Source organism: Crocodylus porosus, unplaced genomic scaffold (assembly GCF_001723895.1).
Source record: "Crocodylus porosus isolate Cpor-Errol unplaced genomic scaffold, CroPor_comp1, whole genome shotgun sequence".
NCBI lineage: Eukaryota > Metazoa > Chordata > Crocodylia > Crocodylidae > Crocodylus > Crocodylus porosus.
Window position 1 is genome coordinate 74,948,359 of NW_017728943.1, and position 27,497 is coordinate 74,975,855.

Consider the following 27,497-nt stretch of genomic DNA (forward strand, 5'->3'; position numbering starts at 1 on the left):
GGTCCTGAACTGGTTTTGTAACATTTGTTATGAACTATATAAGCTGAAAAGAGGAAACTCTCCATTAAATAAGAGAAATTATAGAGCCAGAACCAAAGAAATCAAGCTTTTAGATAAGAAGTGGTGCCATACAATTTTCAGCATTGAAAAGATGCCAAAGGGATCTCAAGAAGAGTCTCTTGGTCAGGGGAGGGGTCAATTCCTGTGAAAGGAAAAGTTTTTGGGAGGGAGGGAGGGGAAGCGGTTGTAATCACCACAGTATAACAAAGAAAGGGCTGTTACTCAAGAGTGGAGCTGCAGAGGAAGCCATGTTTGAATCAAAAACACAAGGGGAGGGAAGTATCCTTTTGAGCAGGGACTAATGTCCAAAAGATTATCCACCCTGCAAGAATCATCCTGCACCTTTTGAATTAACCCCAACAAAGAAGAGGGATTTCTTAGAGCAATAGTTTCCGTAGGCTCAAAATAAAGTTTAGGCACTGTAAGGCCCATGCCCAGGGGGCCCCACTGTTCCTGATGCAGTGAGATAAATGGAGTCTGCAGAAAGGCTGAGACAACCTCTCAGAGCGGTGCCAGTGTCCCCGTCTCAAAGGGCCACAAACGTCAAGACTCCCTGTGGCCTGGAGAGCTCTGCCAATGCCAGCCCAGTAGCAGGATCTGTCTGGGGCAAGAGGAGGGTATGACCTCTCTCTCCCACCCCAGCCCCTCTGGGGGCTCCCATGGGGAGACAGGCACACCCCCTGCCCTTCTGGAAGGGCCTCCTGTCCTGACAACCTCCAGCGATGGTGGGATGGCAGGATTGGGGGCCATCCTGTGCTCTGCCCAAGGCTGTTGTCAGTCTTGTACTGAGTTTGTGGGGTGGGAGGAGCAGCTTCTTGGAGATGTTACTACTCAGCGGATGGTGCGGGCATTGGCGTGCCCACAGGAATGCTGATGGGGGATGGGCAGCTTTCTGGGGGCAGGGCCGGTGCCTCACTTATAGGGGAATTTTGTGCTACATGGGACATCCCTGCCTGGGCAGCAGCAAAGGGCAGCACAGACTCAGGTTTAATGACTACCTCAGGCTGAGTGCCGGGGTGGGGTGGAGAGGGATCTGACGGGCAGATTTGGTGGCTGCCACCACCACTGCCTCAGGCCAATGCCTCCCCGAGTCCGCCCCTTTTATAGCCAACCAGGGCAGAGGTGGAAGCAGCCTCAGCCAATCAGAGTGCTAGGAATGCACTCTCCCCCCCACCCAGCCCGAGGCATCAGGCAGGTTGATTTTCCTCAGGTCATGTTCAGGGAGGTGCGGGGGAGGGGAGAGGCCAGCCTCACCCAATCAGAAAGAAGAGTGTCCTGTTGCTAGGCAGGATAGGCAAATGAGGTGGGCTCTGGGCTGAGTCTGGGACCAGCACCCAGCTTTCCTCTCACCGGTGCTGAAGCAGCATCTCACCTGCACCCTGCCTGCTGCGACCGGGGCACCAGGACCCTTCCAGCCGCTCCCTCTGGGCCTCTCCCTAGCAGTGTTGCTAAGTCTTGCAAGAAGGAGAGAAAAAAAAAAGCAGCACTGCTTTTAAAAACCAGCCCAACCCATGTCAAAGAGAGGGGAGTGGGGGTGCTTATCAACCCACAACTGTCAAAAAATTAAAGAGACTAAAAAAACCCCCAAACAAGCCCAATTCTGCTTATTATAAGCTGACTTGGCAACACTGCTCCTGCCCAGCACTCTGTGACTCCAGCAGGGCACAGCGCCTCCCGGCCTGCTGGGATGTGGAGATGGGAAGGGAGGGGAAAGGCGATGGGCAAGAGGCTGGGTTAGAGTCACAGAGAGGCAGGGCTGGAAGGGACCTCCAGGGGTCATCTAGTCCAGCGTTTCCCAGCCCGAGCGGCAAGACCCAACAGTGGGTCACAAGGATATATGAAATGGTTAGGAACCAGCTTTTACAATGGATCAGCAAACTTTTAAAAATGGATTCTCCTTTAAAGGAGAAATACGTGGGACACTGTGGCTTTTCCCTTGCAGGCTAGCCTCTTTGCAACCCGCAAGGGGCTGCTTGGGGACCTCCTGCCCCACAGCCTCTCCTGCCCCACACACTGGGGAGCTGGGGGTGGAGGGCAGCAGGTCAGGAGTGAGGGGCACTGGGTGGGGACTGGCTGTCGATGTTTACAAATGGGTCCTGGTACAAAAAAGGTTGAGAAGCACTGGTCTAATCCAATCCTCTGTCGGAGGCAGGATCATCCCTATGCAAGCTATCCCATACAAACCATCACAACTCCATTGTGAGGAAAAGACCACTAAAGGTGAGGTGAGATATAAGGTGTACTGCTAGGGGAAGAGGAAGGGACAGAGAAAGGAGATGGGGAGAGACCCAGGAGTGGGAATCTGAGGCAAAGAGGGTTAGAAGAAAGAAGCTACAGAAAAGATAGAAAGCTGAAAGTCCCATGGATTGAGAAAGAAATCCCAAGAACATACAGCTTGAGAGGGAAATTATTTTTCTACTCCACTGAAGCGTGAGGGAGGGCAGTTTGTTTCCAAAAATGTGTCGAACCACTCTCTCCAATAAAAGGTATCACAAATCCCTCTTGGTTCCCAATCCATGAGTTAAAAAAAGTCCTATATACCATATTGCAATGAGTCCAAAGTTGTTTGAAATGTTTCATGAAAAACAAGCAAGATCTAATATAGACAAGAGTTCAAGAGGGAGGAGGGGCATTCATCTGGACTGTGGGAAACCAAGGTTCAAATCCCTGCTCCAGTGAATATTCAGCCAGTTATACAAAGTGGAACACCTCCAGCAGAAATAAGTGACAGGCCCCTATTCCCACATAGCCAATATAGGTATAGGTAGCTAGGGTACTCAGGATGTGCTTCTACTATAGGGGAGAACTTGAAATACCACCTTTTTAGGGGTATTTAGATGGAGGCTGGTTCATGTCTGAATGTAACAATGAATAATACTGGCATTGATACTACGGTTTTCATGCTTAAATCTTAGTGCTTTACCAGTGTGGGCAAGTTTCATTACATCCATTTTACAGATGGTGTTTCTGAGGCACAGAAAACTGAGTTGACTTAACCCAAACTTTAGTCTCTGTCAAAACTGCCATGTATATCCAATCAGAATTTTTTGTTTTTTATCAATCAAGGTCTTCAGACAAAAAACAATGTGTTTAAAAATCCTACTGGCTGTAGCAGATAGCTCACAAGGGAAAAGCAAAAGGTAGAAGTATAAAGAAAGCCTAGGAGAACGGAGAAAGAAGAATAAAGAAGGGAGAGTTAGGTGTGTGGGGCAGGAGAGGCTGTGGGGCAGGAGGTCCCCAGCTCCCCAGTGTGTGGGGCAGGAAGGAAAAGATTGTTATAATGGAAACATTTGGAGGCAGGAAGCCTGGAAAAAAATTAAAATCAGAAGGATAACAAATATTGAAAAAAATGATGGAAGACAGACAGGAAGATAAAAACATAATCAATAATACCTATAAACAGAGGTCAGGAGACTTGGGTTCCACATCACTCCACACATTCATGTCTCCACATTTCACGTCTCCAAATCTGCAAAAAGTTGCAAACTCTTGTGATTTTTATAGCAAGTTTTTGAAGCGTGGTATTTGGTGTCTTTCTTAAAGCTCAGTATTGTGCAGTCATATGAATACATGAGACTCAGGGGTGTAGGTTGTAGCCGTGCTGGTCTAAGGACATAGGCAGACAAGGTTCTTTGGGTGAATCTGATATCTTTTATTAGACCAACTTAAATAGTTGGAAAACAATTATTAAGCACTTTTGGGTTCAAAAACCCTTCGTCAGGCTAAGGAAGTTTCAGCAGTTGGTGTGTGCTCTTTCTGGATAGAATGAAAAGTAAAGAAGCCAGAGGCTGGGCTGGTCTGCATGCAAGACAGATAAAATGTAGATTGAGGAGTCAAGGGGTGAGAGACAGGCTGGGGATGGGGGTGGGGTGGGGGGAGAGAGAAGGTGGATGAATAGTGGAGAGGTACCTAGGGAGTCAGATGTCAGGTAGGTTATAATGTGTCATAAATCCAGTGTCTATTTTTAGTCCATGATTTTTAGTATCCAGGAGGCTGATGAAGTGGAGGTCATAGGCTCGCATCTGGGAAGCGTTTTATAAGTTTCCTTTGAGGATCAGGACTGAGAGATTGGAGAGAGAGTGGTTTTCTTGTGAGAAATGTGCCCCCGCAGGTAGTCGGTTATTCTTGTCTTTGATAGATTTCCGGTGTGCATTCATTCTGGTGCGCAGTTGTTGTTTGGTCTCTCCTACATATTTTCCATCAGGGCATTTGGTGCATTGGATGAGATATATTACATTTCTGGAGGTGCAGCTGTAAGATCCAGGAATGCTGATGGCTCTGTTGTGGGGGGTAGTAATCGTGGGGGTGGTGGAGATGTGTTGGCAGGTTTTGCATTTCTTGTCATAGCACGGTCTGGATCCATTTGGTGTGTTCTGGGCCTGAGGAAGTTTGCTTCTGGTGATGAGGTTAGCGAGGTTCTGTGCTTGTTTGAAGGCTAGGATGGGTGGCTCTGGGAATAACTTTTTAAGAGTAGGGTCTCTTTCTAGTATGGGTTGCAATTGTTTGAGGATTTTCTGTATAGGTTCGAGGGAGGGTGATATGTCATAACCAGCCGTGTGCGATTTGTGGGGGGGGTTCTTCTGTACTGCAGCAGTTCTTCCCGTGGTATCCGGGTGGTTCTTTCAAACGTGAGATCTCTCTCTCTGGAGGAGTGTCCTTGTTGGGTGAAAGCCTTTTTAAGATTGGTGAGGTCGTAATCCCAGGTGTTCTCTTCAGTGCAAATTCGGTGGTATCTGAGGGCTTGGCTGTATATCACAGCTTTCTTGGTGTGTTTAGGGTGATTGCTGGTTCTGTACAGATATGTATGCTGGTCTGTGGGTTTCTTGTATAATGTCATCTGTATTTTATCTGGATACTGATCATTGTGTCTAAAAAGGAGATGTTGGTGCTGGAGTATTCTAGAGAAAGTTGGATGGAGGGATGGTGATTGTTGAATTTCTGATGGAACTCAACCCGAGATTGTAGGTTTTCAGTCCAAATAATGAGGATGTCATCAATATATCTTATGTATAATAAGGGTTTGATGGTACAGTTCTTGAGGAAGTCTTCTTTCAGGTGACTCATAAAAAGGTTGGCATACTGTGGGGCCATTTTGGTGCCCATAGTTGTTCGCATCATCTGGAGGAAGTCTTGATTATTAAAAGTGAAAATGTTGTGTGTAAGGATGAAGTGCATAAGGTCAGTAATATCTTTGGGTCTGTATTCTGAGTTGTCACCTTGTTCCTGTAGATATGTAAGGCAGGTTTGGATGCCATCCTGGTGTGGGATGTTGGTATATAGGCTGGTTACATCCATGGTGGCTAGGAGGGTATTGCTGGGAAGGTGGTCTAAGTTTTTAAGTTTCCATAAAAAGTCTGTAGTGTCTTGTACAAAACTTGCTCTGTGAGTGAAGAGTGGTTTTCGGATTGAGTCAACGAAACCTGATATTTCCTCAGTTAGGGTCCCATGGTTGGATATGATAGGTCTGCCAGGGTTCCTTTGTTTGTAAATTTTGGGGAGCATGTAAAAAGTCCCCGGGTTAGGTAATGGGGGGATCAAGGTCTGCAGTTTTTCTTGTAGTCTTGATGGAAATGATTTGATGGTATTGTTGAGTGTCTTGGTGAAAAGGGGAGTAGGATCTTCTTGTAGTTCTTTGTAGTAAGTGGTGTCAGAGAGCTGTCTGTTGGCTTCCTTTATGTAGTCTTCACAGTTAGGATGACTATGGCTCCTCCATATATGAGACTCAGATTTTTTTGTCCCTCACTTTTAAGAATTTAGTTCCTAGTTTAAAAAAAAAAAGTGAAGAGCATGTGCATGGAGGAGGGGGCTTTTAAAAACATGAATCCTAAAAACTCAAAACCACAAAGGTAGGCAGGTAATGAAAAAAACCCAGAATTTATTACTGAAAATGTCATGGTTTTATCAAAGAAGGCAGGGTAGATAAAACTGTATATAGTCTTATACACTAAATAGATCAGCATCGCATAAGCTTTCATAAGCAGAAGTTTTTTCATCAGATGCTACAAAGAAACTAAGCACAGCTTTTAAATAGAAATCTGTGATTAGCATATAAAGTGTAAGGAAGTTGGGGGGGAGGGGAGGAGGGGATCCTGTTGAAAGACGGAAGGTGAGTTGGAGAGTGAAAAACAAAGCCATTAACCCACTGAGGGACGCAGAGGTTATAAAAGCTAATCCACGTCATGGGATAAGAATCCATAGGTCTTGTTTAAGATCATGCTTAACGCAATACTGTCTATGGATGTTTTCCTGTTCCACAATTTTCTGTCAAAGTTTGTTCTGTCAAATTTTCAAAGTTTGTTTTTAAAATTTCATCTTCTAAGAACAGCTACTCTGAGAATGTCCGGGGGGGGGTGTGCGGTTTAAGACTTGTGTGCCTTGATGTCAGATCAGTGTTCATTCATTCTCTTGCAGGGTTGGTATTGTAGCAGGCTGAAGCAGGGGCTGAATCTGGCTTTGTTGATTTGAGTAGCTATGGTTTTAGGCCTGTCATTTAAATGTAAGAACGAACCCTTGCTTCAGATCTTTACAGGCATAGATCCCAGGTGGTGGGATCAGAGCAGACATAGCTGTAATGTAGAGCTTGGTTGTAGACAATCAATCTAGCGGTATACTTAGGATGAGAGTCAGTGGCATGGAACTAGCTGAGTGGTCAAGTTGGTTTCTGATATAACATAGTGGTGATATGACTGTTGCAGACTTTCACGGTGGCATCCAGAAAGTAAATTTGCTGTGTGAAGTATTCTGCAGTCAGTTTGATGGAGGGGTGGAAGTTGTTAAATTCCTGGTAGAAATTCTTTAAAGATTCCTTCTGAGTGTCCATATAATGATGTCATCAATGTATTTTAGGCTTCTGGCAGATGTTACACCTAAGACATCATTAATTTGTTAATCATGCCATTAATAGCAACCCAAACATATTCAGACAACTAAAGGCACAGCAAAATGGGTAACCAGCCACAAAAATATTCCACAAACTGGATGCGCCTACATGAGACACACATTGTGCATTAGCCTAATTACACTGCTCAGTAGCATGGTGGTTAAAAATCGTGCTAATAGCCTACTGCACAGTATTATTAGGCTAATGGCTCAGTAAACATCACAAAAAACCTGTACCAGTGCTACTGCTTAGTAACTCTACTTACTGTGCTTTTAGTTAGTACCTTATTATGCAAGTACTAAATTACATGCTTAGTGTTTAAGGCACATTAATGAACATGTAGATGTGCCTACTGTGCAATATTTTTGTGGCTGGTTGCCATCATGCCTGAAATTTAACATGTGGCAGTGGAGCTGAATGTGTGGCTTGGTTGACACCCATCCCATGTGGGCAGACTAACAGCTGTGTGGTGCAGCCCTGCATGCAGCTGCACCCTGTGGCGGAACGCCGGGCTTGTGATTCCGGCACTGCTTGGGGAGCCGCGGGCTTTACGGAGCGGGCGAGCACGCAGCTTGTGTGGCGGGATTGGAGGTAGCCTTATAACCGCCTTTGAGGTTCACCGAGCTGGCACAAGTAGACGACTTAGAGTAAGTTGTTAGTTTTCTGTAATAAGTCTATAGGTTGTCTGTTGGTTCACGGGGTTCCAGAGTAAGCCCTTGCTTTCCACCACTGGAACTAGTCCAATGATGGGTGCGGCTGCCGACTCCTTAAGTCCCAGAACTGGTCAACAGCTCATTGAGATGGGATGTTAGTAGTAGAAGTTATTTCTGAGTAGATATAAAGTGAAGTAAAAATTTGTTTCATTCACTCACCTGGCCTCACCCTCTTACGAATAAGAGGGGAGACCGGCTGGAACGACGTTGCGGTAAATACAAGTACAGAAGTGTAGATATGCTGTCTAAGCTACAAAGAGAGGCAGTCAAGAAGTGGAGTCTCCGTTGTTTCTTTAGTTACAGTATGCCGGATACAAAGGGGGTCTGTTGGCCCACTGGGTTCACTAGTAAGCCCTTGCTTTCCACCACTGGAACCAGTCCAATGATAGGTGCGGCTGCCCACTAGTTAGTCCTAGCAGCTCATGAACAGGGTGAAAAATAATAAAACTGTAACACGGTGAATCGCTGTCGATTGTCGGATTTTTGAGGCCTTGGTTTTCGCTGGGATACGCCCAGGCGGGGAGGCTGAGGACCGGCTTACAGGGTGATCAATCCTGAAGGGTTGTCCAGTCGTCGTCGCTGCTACTTTCTGCCTCTATGCCTCTTTTATAGAAGTTGGTTGGACTGCCTCTGTGACACTAACTATGATATAAGCCAAGCATACAGGGATAGGATAGTTTCTTTTACACAGTAGTTACTAGGTAGATTTTCTACATAAGTTTCGTTTCTGCAGAAATGACACTTACAGATAAGAAATGAAACTTACAGAATGCGCATGTGCAGCTTAATACAAGCGTAGAAAAGTACAACGCATTCATTTTGATTAAAAGCCAAAACTTCAAGGTTACAGAAATATGGGAGTACCGTGCGGCAGTTATACAGAAATAAAATAAAATCTTTACACACCCCACTGTTTTCAGGGTGTTGAGTCATCAACTGGGCCAGCATACCTGATTGTGGAGAGCTGCTGGACTTCCTGTGATACGATGGGTTGACTGTCTTGCCCTACAGCTGCCAGGGAGCTGTAGAGCCAGGCACTTGAAACATTCTGGCTATGAAGACCCTGGAATGGGGAAAGATTCCCTGATCCCAGGGTCCCCGTGTACCAGACTTTTAAAAACCTTTGGCTGTACACATGGTTTTCTGACATCCTCCACACATGGTGTCCTGGGATTGGGGAATTTCTCCCAGATCCTGGAGCCCCAGGGAACCAGGACTCTAAAAAATCAGGAGTGCTCCTGAACTAGCAAGTGGTATTCACACAATTGGGACTTGATCCCCAATCCCAAAATCATGCATCCTGTCACGTATGTACAGCATGGCAAGAGGTGTGATTGTTGGGATTGCAGGTTGTCTGATCCCATTGTGTCATTAAATGAATGTGTGCCAGGGGCCTTAGGTAAACCAGGGGTGGGAGAATGTGATAGGGCAGCTGTGAAAGACCCAGAATTCAAGGTCTGTCATAAATATATTTGTATGAGAGGGGGGGGCCATACCTGTGTCCATGGCAGTGTCATTCATTTTTAGGTAGAGGGAGTCCTCACATATAAAATAGTTGTGTGTGAGGAGGACAAAGCAAGAGAATGCCATGGAAACAGAAGCAGTATCCTTGTAAAGGTCATTTTCTTTGTGGCTTGCAATCTGTCCTCATGGGGTAGAGATACCATGTTTCCAGGATCAAAAAAGAGGACACCTGCGGGAGGGAGGAGGTAGCTGGGGGGGAAAAGGAGGAAGAGCTAGGAGGGAGGAGAGAGGGAATGGTATATGAATGGGGGGGGCAGTGATATGCCTGTGCCCGGCCTCTGCCCCTCACTCCTAAGACTCTTCCCTTCCAGCCCTGCCAGTGCCCCTCACTCCCAACCTGCAGCCTCCTGCCCCCCCAGCCCTGCTGCCCATGTAGCTTGCACACACACGCATGCACATGTGCACGCACGTGCACACACATACACACACACTTATTCATACTCTCTATCTTACCTGGGAGCGTGCTTGCCAGGGCCTGCGTGCAGAGCACATGACCCCTGACAGCCAATCACCTTGGCCCACTGCTCCCAGCCCCAAGCAGCCAAGCTGCTAGTCCCCAGGAAAGCAAAGGCAAAGTGAAAACTCAGGAATTTGCTCACATTTTAAATGTGCCCCTGGCACACATTCATTTAATGACACAATGGGATCAGACAACCTGCAATCCCAACAATCACACCTCTTGCCATGCTGTACATACGTGACAGGATGCATGATTTTGGGATTGGGGATCAAGTCCCAATTGTGTGAATACCACTTGCTAGTTCAGGAGCACTCCTGATTTTTTAAAGTCCTGGTTCCCTGGGGCTCCAGGATCTGGGAGAAATTCCCCAATCCCAGGACACCATGTGTGGAGGATGTCAGAAATGTGTATCCACCTGGACACGAGGACAGTGAGCCAAAAAAGAGGGCATGTCTGGGAAAACCCAGACATATGGTAGCCTTACTCATGGGGGATGTCAGTGTGCAGAGCTATGATATCTGTTGTAGTTAATATGGTGGTGGTTGAAAGTTTGCAAATGGAAGCTACTGTAGTTTCTTTTGGAAATTTGTAGTAGCTTTCAATAAATAACTGGCAGCAACCTTGGTGTATGGGAATAGGATTGAGTCAATGTAGTCAGAGACTCCCTCTCTGATGGTGACAATGCCAGAGACAATGAGATGTCCTGTGTTGCCAAGTTTGTGGATCTTCAGTAATAAGTTAAAAAAAAAGTTTCCTACCTAGGATCCTGGACAGTGGAAGCATGAATCCTGTTCAGGGTTTCCAGAGGTAGTTTCTTTAAGAGTTTATTTAGTTCCTTCTGGTATTATATCATGGGGTTCTCACAGTCAGGAGCTTGTAAAACCCTGTGCTGGAAAGTTGTTGCTCAGCTTCCTGCAGATATGTTGCTTTGTCCATGACAACAATGGCACCCTCCTTTATCAGCAGGGATCCTGGTTTTCCTTAATTAAAAAAATCCCCAATTTTCAGATTAAAGAAAAGTAACAGGGTTACTTTTTTTAATTTGAAAATTGGGGATTTTTTTTTATCAGAGAAAATCAGGATCCCTGCTTATCAGCCTGTTGTATACACATCAGGGTTGTTTTTAAAGATGTGTATGGCTCTCCATTCCATTGTACTGAGGTGTAACATAAATATTGGTGGGGGGGGAGTTGACAATCTCAGAGTAGGAACAGAGATAAAACCAGTTTATATACATAGCCAGAGTTGGCCTGAGGCCTTAAAGTCCAGTGCATGGGCTGTCCTCCTTTGTGTTGCTTATGGCTCAGGTCAGTTGTTTGTTGCATGGCTCCTTGTCCAGAAATATTCCCTTAGTGTTAGGTAGCAGTGCAAAACACTTGAGGTCTCCATACAGGTGCAAGATGTATAATGGAGCAGAAAGACAAATAATACAGACACCTCAGCTGGGCTGGGTAGGATAGGTCAATAATATTACCATGGATTGTAGGGTTATTGTTGGAACATGTAAATTTGGAATGCAGCTTAGTGAATGGTACTAACAAACAAAAGCTTTAAAGTAGACAAGACAAAGGTTTTTTAAAACACTCCATCTTTAAAGCAGAAGATAGATGGGAAAGGGAGATAAAGAGCAATAAGAGATGGTGTTAAATTTAAGCAGGATTAAAATATATATCTACAGGAGCCTAATGTTTCTTGTTCTATGCAAGCAATTATTTCAGTTTCCACAAAAATATTATCTTATTGCAATTGTGAGGGAAGCTGGTCCACAAGGCTGTCTCAACTGAGATGTGAACCATACTGGGCATGTCAACACAAGATGTTTACTGTGGAGTAGACTAATTAGCTCTGCAGCAAGCTTCTTGCATCTACACAAACAGGGCATTTTGGCTGGAGCAAACTAATAAACTCTGCAGCAGAATAATACTTGTATTTTGCTGAAAACATTACAAGTATTATACTGCTACAGAGTTTTTTACTCCACAGCAGTGTATCTGTAGACACTGCCCCAGCTGGCTGGGGCTTGAGGGTGCTTCAGTGTGGGAGCTGCCTACTGGCTAGGCCACACTGAAGCACCCTTGTGCCCCAGACAGCCACTCAACAGCACACTGAGCCAGACAGGAGCATCCCTAGGCTGGGTCCCATGGCCCCCTGCCAGTCAGTGCTGCTCCAACTCAGCTCAGCATGGTGTGGTCCTAGGTGCACATGCAAACAGTATGCCTAGGAGCAATACCCTCCAGAGTTTATTGCTTTGTATTAATTGCATATGTAGATGTGCCCATTGTGAACATGTCTGAGAACCTCTAAACCTCTTTTTTTAAATTAAATTTTTCTTTTTGTAGATTAAATCCAGTAAGAAATGATTTTCAACAATTCCAACAGGTAACTTATGGTTAGCTTTTATTATACTGGAGCTAAACATTTATTAGCAGAAGTTGGAAAGAAGTCTCCCAGCACTATGGCTTGCCACAATATGGCCCAAAAAGAGTGATACTGAGCATGCCTTTGGTGACATAATTTCTTATCATCACTGTACCCACCTGGTCTTGAGGAGGCGTTCCCTAGCCGCCTTGGAACAGGTGCCTGGGCTTGGTTGTGGCACCTGCTCCTGCAACTTCAGTGCGGGCTCACGTTCTTCCTAAGGGAAACCCTGAAACTCACCTGTCATAATTTTGGTGTTTCTTCCAGTGGTGGGGTTCCCTCTGGCTGTCAAGCCCCCTAGTGGGATTTCTTGGGGCTCTACCTCCCCTACACCCCAACCATGCACCAGCCTTCAGGACAGCCTGTTTGATGGTCCATGAGGCCACCCCCTAGCATTGGCCCTTGCCCTCTCATCATCTGCTGGGCCCATGTCCACTTAAGATATCCTCAGGGTGCTAGAATGTCCCAGTGGCTCCTTTGTATCTCCCTTAATTGCGCTGCCACTTATAGCACAGGTTGCCTGCTCTTGATCCCTGAGCATTGTTCCAGGGGCCCTGACCTCTGCCCAAGGGTCCCTCTGGGGTTTCTCAACTAAAGTCCCAAACTCATAAAGGAAAGAAAAGGGGTGTAGGGCTCTAGCCCATGCCCACTTACAATCCCAACATCTGTGGACCTCTGTGTTCCTCGAGACCATCCTCTTCTTCTAGGGGCTCATGAATCCCTCCGAGGGGTCTATCCTCTGAGCCCTCAATGCTGCCCGGCACAGCTTGTGCTCAGCGTAGGGAACACTTTTGCTGCTTGCTCCCAGTAGGGCCTCCCCTGTCACTGTTTTGCTGACGGCTTTTATTTTGGCCAGATGGCATCTGGTGATGATGTCATCCACCCACACCATCTTTATCTGCACATGAAGCCAGCTAGTGAATCGCATGGGCTTCTCATTCCAGTGCGCCTCCCTTTTGTCTTCTGGCCCTGCAACAGGTAAGTTTGCCCTGGTTTCAGGGCTCTCCTTACAGGGCTGGGCCATCCTTGTGCCAGGCTCCATTGCCGGGAGGGTAGGGGGAAGGGTCCCTTGTGCCTCCGGCTCTGTTCCCCACTGGACAATCACTGTAAAAGGGCCTTTTACTCTTCTTCCCACACCACATTACCGTGCTGCTGTGCATCCACTGAGATAGTACCGATATTGTAAGATAGTACTGATAATGTACTGTATGTTTTACAGAAGACAGATTTCAAAGGACTGCAATAGCTCTTTTAAAACAATTAATAGCCCTTACGCACAGCTGGCAGCTAAAAATTATCTCTATTTCACAACTCTAGAAACTCAGGCACAACTTAGGTTAACTTAGGGCCCCTGCTACATGTTACACATAAGACATAATAAACTAGTTAATTATGTTTTAAGTTGTAACCCAGCCACACGTTAAAGTGATTAATGGTGCCATAAAACAAGGAATAAGACACAAAAGTATGTGGAATAACAAAAAATGTGGAATAACTTTGTGGCTAGTTCCTATCATGCCATTAATTGAACATGTGGCCAGGTCCACTGCCCATGGCTGGAAGCCCGGTCAGATGAATGGGCTCCCAGTTGTGGGAGCACACAATGCGCCCTGATGACTTGTAGCTGCATTAGCGGGGATGGCTCCCAGCTATGGGAGCTTGCTATTTGCCAATACAGCGGGAGCCTGGGATCCCAATCCCAGGCTTCCCCTGTACCAGCAATAAGGTGTGATAGAATCTGATGCTTGACCCCATAATCACACCTTCTGCCATGCACATGTGGCATAGCAGGAAGTGTGATAATGTAGATCGCACATCAGATCCCATTGGGTCCTTACCTGCATTTCTGGAAGGGGTTTTAGACTTAAACAATAAGCTGTATACTCAGATTAGTAAGTGGATCAACTTCCTCTTTGGTGTTTAAAGCACTTCATTAAAATTTACATGAAACCATGCTATTGTTTGTGTAAATTATGGGCACTTGTAAATTATGAGGACTTTCTCCTTAGCCAGTATCTGGAATGAAAGTGAATATGGGATTGCATCCTGGTGCCCCTGTCAACATCTCTTCATCAGACTTAACAGGCTGACAAGATATTTCTCACATGTCAACTTCACAAATAGGCCTTTTTATAGAAAAGGAAAGGTGATTTGATTAGGCTACAAAGCAGAATCTGTTAACTAGTTAATAGGATTTCACACTGAAGAATGTTCATTTTGTTTCATAAAAGTACTTTAGATACGTACTTCCCATCTGTTTTCTTTGGAAGGCTCTGAGGAAACGTTAACACTGGCCCCTGTGAAGGCAGTGCCATAGGTGCTGACTTTTATTGTTGCTGGAGGGGGACCTAAAATAATGACCCCCTCGATAGCACAGCTGAAGCAGAGCTGAGTGGAGCTTGTGGGAGGTGGGGGCAGATGCGGGCTGCCTGCTACAGGCTCAGAGCTCCCTGCCCTGCTGGTCCCCATGGGAGTCCCATGCCAGCTGCACCACCACGATGAGGTGCCCCCTCCCCACCCAGCAGCAGTTGGAGGCACAACACCATGCTGCTGCCCCTGCTGCTGCCAAGTGGCCAGGAGATACCTCACCATAACAATGAAACTGGCACAGGGCTCTCAGCAAGGCAGGGAGTCCCCAGCCTGCAGTGGGCAGCCTGCATCCACCCCTACCCTATGCACAAATCTTTGTGGCACATGTCCCTCCATTCCCTCCTCCCCTGGATTACACACAGCAGCAGGGAGACAGACTCCTCTGCCCCCTAGATAGACTGCCTGTAATCCTGTCCTGCTTCTTGCCCCAGCCCTAGGCTCCATGAACCACTATGGTTGGGCAGTAACCCTAGACCAAGCCCCTGTCCCACTCCTTTCCTCACCATTAGGGCTTCAGACTGCCCCCCCCCCCCAGTAGACTTACCTTCAGGTGGCTGGAGGAGCTGCTCTCCATCACTGCCTTGGGTTGTATTCCTGGCCACATGCATGTGTGCGTGCACACACATGCACATGAAGAACCCTGCATCCCACAACTTGCAGCCCGGGACTCAGCCAGCCTGCAAGGGGAAACCTGCCGTTTCATTTATTTTTCCACAGTGAATAGAAAACCCACATCCCTGCAGGATACTGGGAAGCTGGGACAAATGCTGTCCCAGAGTCATGCAGCTCAGGACTAGGACTAAATGTTCCCATTCTGGGACTCTTCCACCAAAAAATGGGTGGTCACACTATGACTCTTCCTGAGGGGGACAAGGGCCCTTGGGGCCCCAAGTACTCAGCACCTATGTAGATCACTAAAGATCCAAGCAACTTTTAAGCTCACTGAAGAGTTCCCTGTTAAGCCGAACAGGTCGCCTGCCGTATCTGCTAGTCTTCCTCACATTGGGATGGTTTGCTTTAAAATATTACGGTTTCTTTGAAATATAACCAGCTCACCTGGACTCCTTTCCCCCTCAGACTGGCCTCCCAGGGTATCCTACCCATCAGTTCTCTGAGGGAGTCAAATTCTGCTTTTCTTAAGTTCAGGGTCCATACTCTGCTGCTATCTTTTCTTCCTTTTGTCAAGATCCTGAAATTGATCATCTCATGGTCACTGTTGCCTGCATTGTCATCTACTTCTACACCCCCCTACCAATTCTTTCCTGCTTATGAGCAGCAGGTCAAGAAGAACATGACCCCTAGTTGCTCTCTCCAACACTTGCACCAGGAAGTTGTCCCCAGTCCTCTCCAAAAACTTCCCGGATTGCCTGCATGCTGTTGTATTGCCCTCCCAGCAGATGTCAAGGCGATTAAATTCCCTTTGAAAACCACGGCTTGTGATCTGGAAACTTCTGCTAGTTGTCTGAAGAAAGCCTCATCTACCTCATCCTCTTGGTCAGGTGGTCTATAGCAAACCCCCACCACGACATCATCCTTGTTACTCTCCCCTCAGGCCTGTTGAAAGTCTCTGGGTTAAGGTCAGTCTCCAGTTTCATACTGGAGCTATGACCAATCATACAGCTCTTTTACATGCAGCACATCTCCTCTTCTCACCTGGTTGCTATTCCTGAACAGTTTGTACCCATCTGTGACACTGCTCTAAGTCTTGCGAGCTATCCCACCAAGTCTCTGTTATTCCAATCATGTCATAGTTTTTGACTGTGCAATAATTTCCAGTTCTTCCAGCTTGTTTCCCAGGCTCTCTGTTCATGTACAGACATCTGAGGTACTAGCTGATTGCCTTACTGTCTCAATAAGAATGAGGAGACCTCCTCTGTTGCACCCTTCTCCTTGTGCTTCCTCCAGGTCACCCACTTTCCCACTTACCTCAGAGCTTTGGTCTTCATCCCCATGGCAAACGTAATTTAAAAGCCTTCCTCACTAGGTTAGTGAGCCTGTCTAAAAAGATGATCTCCCCTCACTTCATCAGGTGGATATCATCTTTTCCTAACAGTCCTTCTTAGAACAACATCCCACAGATGAAGAAGCCAAATCCCTGCTGGCAACACCAGCTATGCACCCATGCATTGATTTGCGGGATGTCTCCACCCTTGCCCAGGCCTTTCCTCTTGACCAGAAGGATTGAGAACACTACCTGTGCTCCTGTCCCCTTCACCCTTGCACCCAGAGCCTATAGTCACTCTTGATCTGCTCAGTCACACCCCTGGCAATATCTCTGGTGCCCACATGGATGAGCAGCATAGGATAGTAGCATGGGCAACTGGTGCCTCCTGAGTCGGGGGGGCACTTGCACCCCCCAGCAGCCAGTCAGTGACCTGGGGGGGGATCCCCCTGTGGCTGATCATGCCAACCCAGAAGTGGCAGCATCACACCACTGGCACTTCTTGGTGGGAGCAATTGGCTGCAGGGGGACTGTGGGGATTGCTTTTCCTGGTGCTCCCAATCCCCAGCCAGTACTCTCAGGGGGTGCACCAGTGCTCTCAGGGCACCCCCTATGCATCACCACTGGATAGTAGTCAGAGGGTCAGACGAGACTTGGTAATCCTTCTGTTACATCTCAGATCCAGGCTCCAAGCAAGCAGCCAACATCTCCCAAGACAACAGGTCAAGTCGGCATATGGATACCTCCATCTCCCAGAGAAGGGAGTCTCCAACCACCACCACCCACCACTTCCTCTTTATAGCAGTGGTCTTGATCCTCCCCACCTTGGGGATTCATGGCCTTGCTACTCTTACCAATGAAATGTGCTCTTCCTCCTTAGTTGCTAGTGCTCCATATCTGTTTCCAGGCAAATCTCTGCAGGTGGGGATGACAACAACTTCTTGCTGTCCAAGATCACAAGCTTCCAGCTTCCACCTTCCTGGGAGTCCATGCCTTTTTCCTTTTCTAGCACCACCTTTCTTTCTCCAGACCTAGAGGTTTCCTCCAGCATGGAATCAATGAAGTCCTCCTGGTGGAAGATGCTTTGGAGCCTTGCTACCTCCTCTAGTAGCTGTCTTACCTGCTTCCTGAGGGACTCCACCAGAAGGCATCGCTCACATTGCAGGCACTCCCCCACCTGGCCATCGCTAGAAGGAACCTGCAAGCTGCAGTCTGCACAGTACCAAACCAGGACCTAGGTGAAAGCCTCAATGGTGTGTGATCCTGCCTGGACAGACACCTCACAGGTGCAAGCAGAGGAAGAGCCGGAAGTAGCAGTGGCTTTCGGATTGCGACATCCTCCAGCCATCTCTCTGGGTCTCTCTCACTTCCTGCCTCTCTTTCCAAGCAGACCTTCCCTAGCAAACTCCTCTGTAGCAGGTCTGTTTGCTGTTCCTTGATCTGAAGGGTTGCCTTTTTCCTGCAAACCTCTTTCCTCTCAGCAAGCTTATAGTGAAAGAAAGTGAGAGAGAGAGTTTCCAAGCAAACTCCTTAGCAAATTCCCCTTTGCTCTGGACTCTAGTTAAACAAGGGGCTTAAGTATTGGTCTAACTTCTGAGTTTTAGCTGCTTAAAATAAAACTATGTAGGTTAGTCAGTCTTAATTACATCTTTAAAAAAAGAAAGAAAAAAATCTTATAGGCTCTTCTTCAAAGAGGAACTGACTTAAGAACTGTTTGCAAACTGTCTTGTTGGCTCTCCCTGTTCACTGCTCCTCTAGTCGCTTGGACTGTCTCCTTATATATCTCTCCTGGGTAGTAGGCCTGTGTGAGTAGGCAGCTATTCAAACCGGCTTCAGATCCGGTCACTTCAGATGCCAGGGATCTGATCCAGAGCTCCAAACTGGGTTCCTGCTTTGATCCAGCCGAAGTGGCTCCAAAGCTTTGGAGCCGCCTCAGAGATCCGGCCATAGGATATAATGGGGAATCCATTACATATATATAACTTTGTTGTTTGTTGTCTGATTTGGATGAAACTTGCAGGGATGGTAGCCTCTATGGATGTCGTGAAGCTTACCAAGTTTCAAGAAGATTAGTACAGGGGCTCAGGGGGAACTGCACCCCAAATTCTTGAAAGCAAAACTCATGTCACATCTATGTGTTACACCACAGGGGGCTGAAAACTACAAGGATGGTGGCCCCTGATCAGGCCACAAAGCCTGCCAAGTTTCAAGGAGATAAGTGCAAGGGTTTGGGGGAAACTGCACCTCAAGCTGCAGACAAACAAAACTCATGATATGGGTGCTTGTTCAACTGTGTCTGTCTTGGGGGGGAGGGGGGGACTACTGCAGGCCTAGCTGCTAAGCTACTGTGTTACCAGTTACCAATTAATGATTCACTCAGGGACCAGCTCAATACACAGTACCTAGCTGCTACATGACAAGTTAATGAGCATGGATTAATACCTACAAAACCACAGACTGGGGAAAGGAAATAATCAAGACAGACAATGGACTGCCCCAAGGCAGACAGTCAGTTGCACGAGCACCCACGTCATGCCTTTTGCCTGTCAGCAGCCAGAGGTGCAGGGCCCCAGAAGCCAGACTCCCCCTGCACCGATCTCCTTGACAGCTGGCAGGCTTCATGACCTCAGCAGGGGCCACCACACCTGCAGTTTTCTCCTTGAGCTTCATTGCCTCAGCAGCGGCTAGCAGGCCTGCAGCTTTCACCCCGCTGTGCCTTAACACACACAGGGTCATCTATGTAACGAGTTTTGCTTGTCAGCAGCTTGAGGTGCAGTTTCCCCCAAACCTCTGTACCTATCTCCTTGAAACTTGACAGGCTTTGTGGCCTTACCAGGGGCTACCATCCATGCAGTTTTCACCCCCCCTGTGATGTAACACATAGATGTGACATGAGTTTTGCTTTCAAGAATTTGGGGTGCAGTTTCTCCCAAATCCCTGCACCAATCTTCTTGAAACTTGGCAGACTTCATGTTCTTGGCAGAGGCTACCATCCCTGAAAGTTTCATCCAAATCAGATGGAAAACAACAAAGTTATAGATATTTAATGGATTCCCCTTTACACCCTATGGCCGGATTTCCGAGGTGGCTCTGAAGTTTTCCAAAGCAGTTAAGAACCTCCAAACCATTTCAGGAAGCCAAAAGAAGCCAGCGCTTCAATACGGACATGCTGCTTCGGACGCCAAAGCATCCGAAGTTTCTTCGGATCCGAAGCATGGTCCGAAGCCTCACACAGCCCTACTAGCTAGGTCCCTTTGTTAGGACCCTTGCTCGCACACAAGCAGCAATCAGCAATCAACTTTCTCAGCTGCTCAGAGCACACACCCAAACACACAACCCACCAAACAACCCTCAACAAGCCAAACACACAAGCAACCCTGGCTCACTTACCTTCCCAGAGCAGGATCTGGTGCCTGGTTCTTCTTCCCCTTCTTCCTTTCGCTCCCACCAAACTGCTTGGAAACTCCCTTATCCCTGTGGCCTCCTCCTCACCACCTTCTGCAAGCAGCCTAGGCTCTGTCGTGGATGGCAGGGGTCTGCCTAGAGCCTGGGCTGGCTGTGGCAGGCAGCCAGGAGGCTACAAGCAGCTGCCTCACAGTCCTTGGAGCCCTGGCTTGGCTCATTTCCGGTGGCGGGTGCATGGACGCTTTGAGGCAGATGGCAGAGAAGGGGCTGCAGATGTGCTGCCACATGAAGGATTGGGCCCCTTGCAGCTCCCATGCCATCTGCCCTAAAGCATGTGTGCACCTGCCCCCAGCAAAAAGCTGGGCCAGGGCTCCATGGACCCTGGGGCAGCCCCTTGCAGCCTCCTGGCTGCCTGCTACAGCTGGCTCAGGCAGACTCCTGCCACCTGTCACGGAGGTTTGACTCTGGTAAAACCATGAGTCTGAAACAACCTTTCTGAAAAAGGATGGCATGCCAAGCAAAATGACTTCATGTGGCACACTGTCATGCATGCCAGGGGTTGCCGACCCCAGGGATAAACTGGCTGCAGAGAACAGGGCAAAGAGTGACAGGCTTAAATTGCAGCAAGGGAAATTTGGGCTGGGTATTAGGAAGAACTTTCTTACAATGAACATAGCTAGGCATTGGAACAAGGTACTCAAAGGAATTGTGGAATCTCCATGCTTGGAAATTTTTACAAAAAGGTTAGATACTTGTCTGGGATAGTTTAAAATAGGAAGGATCCTGTGTTAAGCAGGGGGGTCCTGAGGTCCCTTCAACCCTACTTTTCTCTGTTGATTCCTAAAGTCTCCCAGATGGACAGTTTCTGCTTTGCTCTTTCACGTTTTGTAGGGGATAGTGATTCTGCAATAAGACATTATGAGATTTTTTCCATTTAAATCACAACCTATCTATAACAATCCTGTTACTCCATAGTAGTAGTAATATCAAGGTACACATTCTGACATAATACTTGATATGTTTAAATACTAAATATTTTAACTGCCTTTTTAAAAAACACTTTTATCAAGATTTGGAAGAATGCAGTTTTTTTACTCTGTTCATCATCACCACAATCATCATGAAGCATGTGACTTGACAGCAGGGGGCGGTGTACACCACTCAATTTTAATCAAGGCCCTGGAAGCAGAGATTTGTCAGGTAGAAAAGACATGTTGAAGGCGTTGAATTCTGAAGTCATACCATCAATCTTTCATATCAGTATTCTGAATTAGCAATTTTTATTTAAATCTTTAATTTAAAAATATTTTAGCTACTCAGCAACACAGAAAAAAACTTTCAGAATAATGGGTGCAACTGATGCAGTGATTTCTCTTGGCCTTTGGGCAGCAAGCATTAGAGGCAAGGAGGAAGAAGCTTCCATCCAGTACATCTCTCACTACGGTGACCTGGCCTTGGTCTTGAGGGAGGTGGAGTGGACTAGCTGGGGATTTTGCTGGCCTGCTGGCTATATTGCTTTCCCCTAGCCTTTTAGATCTACAGGCAAGATAAGAAAGGTAGATGTAAAGGGAGGAAGAATAGTTATTTTCCTTCATATGCTATCCACTATGCACCAGAATAAGAGCTTTCTTTTTCCTCTTATGTGCTCTCATCACAGAACTAACAATGCCAACATTTTATCATTATTGGATACTGGAGTTAGTCATTATCAGATACCAAGATGAATAGAACAATTCACACAGCTAAGACATTGCTTAAGATGCAAAGTGGCTGTACATATTTCACTTGTTTTTGCTTTGTCATCACCTTATCTCTAAAACAGGAATGGGCAAAATAGGGTCCATGGGCTGGATCCGGCCCACAAAGTGATTTTGCTGAGCCTGTGGTGGGTCCCCTGGCCCTGTCAGCCCGGGTGCTTGGGGCTGGTCCCGCTCTGCCTGCAGCACATGCAGCTGGTCCCACCCTGCCTGCATGCTCCTGGCCAGTCTCTGTGCAGACTGGCCCCTGGCCATGGCCCTAACACAATGCCCTCACTGGGGCTGCTGTTGCTGTCCCCTCACTACTCCACTCCGTGCTGCTATTTCCTATGCTGAGCTAGAGGCTGGGGGGTGCCACTGCTACACAGGCATCCCTGGGTGAGCTGCAGACTGGCTTGGGACAGGGGTGCCCCCAGTGCTGCCTACCTCCCTCAGCCCCAGGGCCCAGTCCTGGCCATCGCTTCCAAAGGTGCAGTGGAGCGAGCGCTGCTGTTCTTCTGAGTGAAGTGGAGTTGCAGCCGCGGTCCACACTCTCCCTCCCCTGCCTGTGGGCTATGTGCCTTGGGCAGGGGAGGCTATGGGCAAGAGGAGGATGGCTGTTTCCCCCCATTTGGTTGGGCTCGACAATGACACATGGCCATCCCTTACCCTTGCCCTTGCCTCCCCTCCTTGGCTTTCCAAGTCTCCTTCATGGGACTCTCAGCCCTCTTTTTCCCCTTGTGGGCACTGCACCCCCCCGCCCCCAACACACACGCAGTGGCAGCTTCCAGCTCTGACCCAGCCCTATAGGGTTACCATATTGCCAAGTATGAAGAAAAGAGGACATTTGTAAGGGGGGGGGAGGGGGGCAGTGGTATGCCCATGCCTCTGCCCCTCACTCCTAAGCCCCTGCCCCCCAGTCCTGCCAGTGCCCATCACTCCTGACCCACAGCCCCTGCCCCCCAGCCCTGCTGCCCACGCAGCTCCCATGCAGACATGCACATTCTGTCTCTTACCTGGGAGCTTGCTGGGGCCCGAGCGCAGAGCACATGACCCCCAACAGCCAATCACCTTGCCTGCTGCTCCCAGCCCCATGTGGTCCCAAGCTGCTAGTCCCCAGGAAAGTGGAGGAAATGCAAAAACCCAGACATATGCTTCCATTTTACAAACTTGCCTGGACACGAGGGCAGGGGGCCAAAAAAGAGGACATGTTTAGGAAAGCCTGGACATATGGTAACCCTACTATAACTGCCCCAAGATCTTGATCCTGGCCCTGGCCCCCAGTGCAGCTCTGTGCCCAGCCATGCAGTGTCTGGGCCCGGTTTCCATGGAGACTGGCTGGGAGCTATGCAGGTGGGGAGGGAGCTGCGTCTGGGGCTGGCATCATGGGGTGGTGACAGCGCAGGGCTGGGGTGGGGCAGAGCTGTGATCCATTCTCTGCATGCCCCTGCCTGCAGAACTGGCACCCATCACAGGAGCGTGCAAGCAGCTTATCGTGGCTCTGACCCGGCCCTGGCCCCAGCCCTGCACTGTGACTGCCCCTAAACCCTACCGTGATCCCAGCTTCATCTCCCACTTTCCCCTTCCCCTTCCTGAACCCCACTGCCCAGGGCCCAATCCCACATAGGGAGTTTTGGTGAGTTGTTGCCGGGGTGCGGATACTGACTCAGCCTGTGACAGTTCATCAAAACTCCCTAAGTGGTCCCTGGGCCCAAATAATTGCCTGCCCCTGCTCTAAAACCATAAGGCCCTTACACTTTTAAAAGGGAAGCCATGATTTGAACAGCAGCAACAATAAGAACAACCATGCAATGCAGTTGAACCAGCTTCACTTACCTTCCAATCCATATTTATCTTCCATGTGAATAGATGTCTTGTTTTATTTCATTTAGCAAATCTGTTTTTGTCTTATTTGATCAGGGGCAAACTTAATTTTGCTTAAACAAAATCTGCCAAAGGTTTTGTGCACCAGCATTTGTTTTTTCTGCAATTCTACCCCCCCTCCTCCCCCACCCCGATTCACTGCCACACTAATCAGTCTGTTTTCCAAAAAAAGGTCTGTCTCCACACTGAAAAGCTGGCTATACTACTAGTGGGTAAAGATAGACAGTAAGTTTTATTCCAGGGCTTCAGAAAAGCTATTGCAAAGCATCTCCAAGCAATGCAGTAGAAGTTATCCCTAAACTTGGAGAGTCAGAGGATGGAACTGAACCTTAACAATTACTACAAAATAGAATTGATGGATTTAGGTCATAACTTCCCAGCCTTCTATTTAGTAAATAAACATACGGTAGCCAGAGTTTTCAAGAACAAGAATAGATTGTGTAACTCAATGAATTACCAATCTAAACTGTCTGGACTTTGTATTAACAAAAATAGAGGGTCATAAATGAAATCCAGTCAGAAACACCCATTGCTAAATAGCGCCACTCTAATTTCTTTTCATGGTGGTACAAACTTCATCAAAACTGAAAGATGCTGCTAAAACACCAGCTGCTAAAAATGTCGTTATGAACGAGCAGGAATAGTTCAACAACAACAAAAAACCAAACCAAACAAACAAAACAAGGAATGCCCCCAAAGCCCCCAACTAAAACAAACCCTGCTGCACATCTGCGAAAAAGCCTACTGCAACCTATTGCTTTTTGTGGGAGGGAAGAAATAGTTCTGGCTGTCCCATTATCTGCTAAATTAAGCAGCCCAGGAGTGAAGAATGAATTGCCTAACTATCTATGTCCAGATCTACAAAGTCTATACACGTAAAAGAGGTCCTTCTTTAACCACTCTCCCAAGACGGGGAAAGAACAAGAGCCAATTTTGGTTGCAAGGTTTTTTTTCCTACCCGGCTCTGGTCACTAAGGACCACTGTCTATAGAGCAGCTGCAGATTAGTGCACCAAACTAGCCACTCTTTCCTGCCTTCAATCTGTCCTGAACAAAGTGGAGGGAGATAATACCCAAATATATTTCTTTCATCGTGAAGGGACTATGGATGAAGAAAGTACATTTTGATCAAAGGACATCTAAAAAGAAAATTAATAACAGTAACTCCGTACAGGCCCTCAGCCAGGGTCAATTCTTTTTCTTTGTAGTTTTTTAGGGTTCTTAATAATTTAGGAAGGCACAAGTTATCTTGAGTGGGGATTTTATTGAGGACATGAATAGGTCATGATGGTTGAGAGTGGCACAAAAGCAGGCATCTGAAAGGCTAGCAAAGGCATGAAAAGAATAGGAGCTGAATTATATTTGGAGAATGAAGAACACTGAACACAGGGACTACACTGGTTATTCTGTTCCAAAGACAACTATTATAGGATTGATACATTCTGTGTTTTCAATACCTTGATAAATTGGGTTGTCTGAACAAGTATGGGTGTGATCAACTGGTCTGATCATTTCCCAATGCACCTGGAAACTAGGATTAAAAAAACACAAACAATATTCATGCTCTATCACTCTCTAAAGATAAAAGAATGATGTGGGCTTTCAAAAGTATATAAGAGAAAATGATAAAGAACAAATAGATGAAAAAATGCTATATAGGATGCTGGCAAGGCAATGATGAGAGATATCATCATTAGCTAAATCTCCCATCCTAACAAAATAAAGAACCGAGGAACCCCCTCAGCCTTGCAATTAAAACATAAGCAAATAGGTTCCAAAAAGCTTTTAAGAAAGTGGGAGAAGTAAATTAGGTCTTTTGCAAATTAGTAAATCAGAACAGACTAAGTACATAAAACAAAAGTATTTTGAAAAGGGTAACAGAGCAGACTCCAAGCAAGAAACTTTAAGAAAATAAGGGACAGTACAACGATCCCATGTTTAGAAATGGTAAGGGACAACAGGTAACTAGTTCAGAAGAGACAGCGGATGCTTTGGGACAATTTATAAAACATTAGATACAAAGCAATTAAAAAAAAATAAAAAAGAAGGGGGGACAGGAACAGACACTATGGGTGCCTATACATATGCAGCATGGCTGCTCCAAAGTGCTGTAATTATAGCATGCCAGAGCAGACTTGATTAATCAGGCCTGCTGGAGTGTGGGAATTACCACAGTCCAGCAGACATGTGTGTCAGGGTGTGTGTAGATAAAATGGGGGCCTTAAATTGAAGCAGTGGGTTTTTAAAAACACCACTTCTATTTAGAGCCGATTGAACCCCAGTGAGGAGGGGAGGGCGAGCTGTGGGCAGGTAGAGCGGTCCCAGGACTGCAGGGGAAGCTGGTTGTTCCCTCTGCAGCAGCCTCCACCAGGCGGCACCCATCTCAGGTGGTCCCAGGGCGGAGGCACCCCAGCCGTGGAGGGAAGCACCAGCCGCTGCAGACCTCAGGCAGGCTCCGGTGTGGGGGGTGGTTTGGAAGATCAGGCACACCACTTTTCTTGGGTGAAGCTGCTTTCCCAGGCTGCTGCCAGGTTGCCTGCAGAGCCATGGAGCTGCACAGAACCCGGTGCTTCGCTCTGCGGCTGTAGCGACAGCAAACTAAAACTCCTCGGAGTTTTATTTTGCTGCGCCTGAAGTACACACATCTACAGGAGGCCTCAAATGCCTCTACATAAACACTCATAGTATGGGAAACAAGCAGGAGGAACTCACCCTCCTGCTAGCTGACACCAACCCGGACATAGTGGGTATCACTGAAACGTGGTGGGACTCAACGCATGACTGGGCAGTGAATGTCAAGGGCTATAGGCTGTACAGGAGGGACAGGAGAGGGAGGAAACGTGGGGGTGTGGCACTCTACATTAAGGAGATATACACATCTTCGTCAATTAACAAAGAGTCAGAGGAGGGGCACTCTGAAGTGCTCTGGGTTAGAATACAAGGCAGTCGAGGGGAAAGAGACTTAACGGTGGGGGTCTATTACAGACCACCCAACCAAGGGGAAGAGCTTGACCAGGAATTCTTAGGTCAGCTCACGGAGGTAGTGAAGTCTAAGGATGTGGTCATCATGGGTGACCTGAACTTCCTGGACATCTGCTGGGAAGAGCAATCACCCAGAACTGATCACTCACGTAGGTTCCTAGCCAGAGTGCAGGACCTCCATCTAACCCAGGAGGTGCACAGCCCCAACAGGGGAGACGCCTTGTTGGACCTGGTGCTGGCCACGAGAGACGACCTAGTGAGGGGGCTGCGGGTGCTCGACCACCTGGGCGACAGTGATCATCGCCTGCTGGAATTCACCATCCAGCACAAGGTGGCAGAGGCCTGCAGCAAGGCAGCAGCCCTAAACTTCAGGAGGGTGGACTTCAATGAGCTAAGGAGAATAGTCGGGAAAGCACTGAGGTCCCAGAGGGGAGGGGAGGGGAGGGGAGCGAGGTGTCCAAGAAGAGTGGTCACTCCTTAAGGAGACGATCCTCCAAGCCCAAAGGGAGGTAATCCCAACACAGATCAAAGGGAGCAGGAGGGCACACAAGCCCCCATGGCTCACCAAAAGCATCCGGGAATGTCTCCTAGCTAAAAGGGAGGCTCACACCCAATGGAAGGGAGGGGTCAGCACCAGGGAGGACTATACTGCAGTTGCTCAGGGATGCAGGGGGCAATCAGGAAGGCCAAGACAGAGATGGAGCTGGGACTAGCTTCCTGGATCAAGGACAACAAAAAGTCCTTTTTTGCAAAAAGAAGATACCGGATAATGTGGGGCCCCTGCAGGACACATTAGGAGATTTGGTCAATCACACCAGATGACAAAGCCAACATATTTAACAATTTCTTTGCCTCCATTTTCCTGAGCAGGGACCGAAACAGTCACCCCCACACTGGGCCCCCCTCAGGCCTCAGGGGAGGCGCACCTAAGCCAAGGGTCAGGGAGGATCTAGTTAGGGAGCTTCTGGAGGGACTGGATGTATTCAAGTCAGCTGGTCCGGACGATCTCCACCCGAGTGCTGAGGGAATTGGCTGAGGTCATTGCAGGACCCCTGGCACGGCTTTACAAGCACTCATGGTGCTCTGGTGTGGTGCCAGAGGACTGGAAGAGGGCCAATGTGGTT

The 27,497-nt window shown here is 47.6% G+C and overlaps 1 long non-coding RNA gene across 1 annotated transcript; it reads right to left on the reverse strand.

Moving 5' to 3' along the window:
• Window positions 1-8,679: 8,679 nt before the first annotated feature.
• Window positions 8,680-18,974, reverse strand: LOC109319808. The gene is made up of 3 exons (XR_002103632.1): window positions 18,860-18,974; window positions 17,488-17,494; window positions 8,680-8,690 (listed from the first exon to the last, which is right to left on the reverse strand). It is a non-coding gene; the product is annotated as an uncharacterized LOC109319808 (long non-coding RNA).
• Window positions 18,975-27,497: the final 8,523 nt, after the last annotated feature.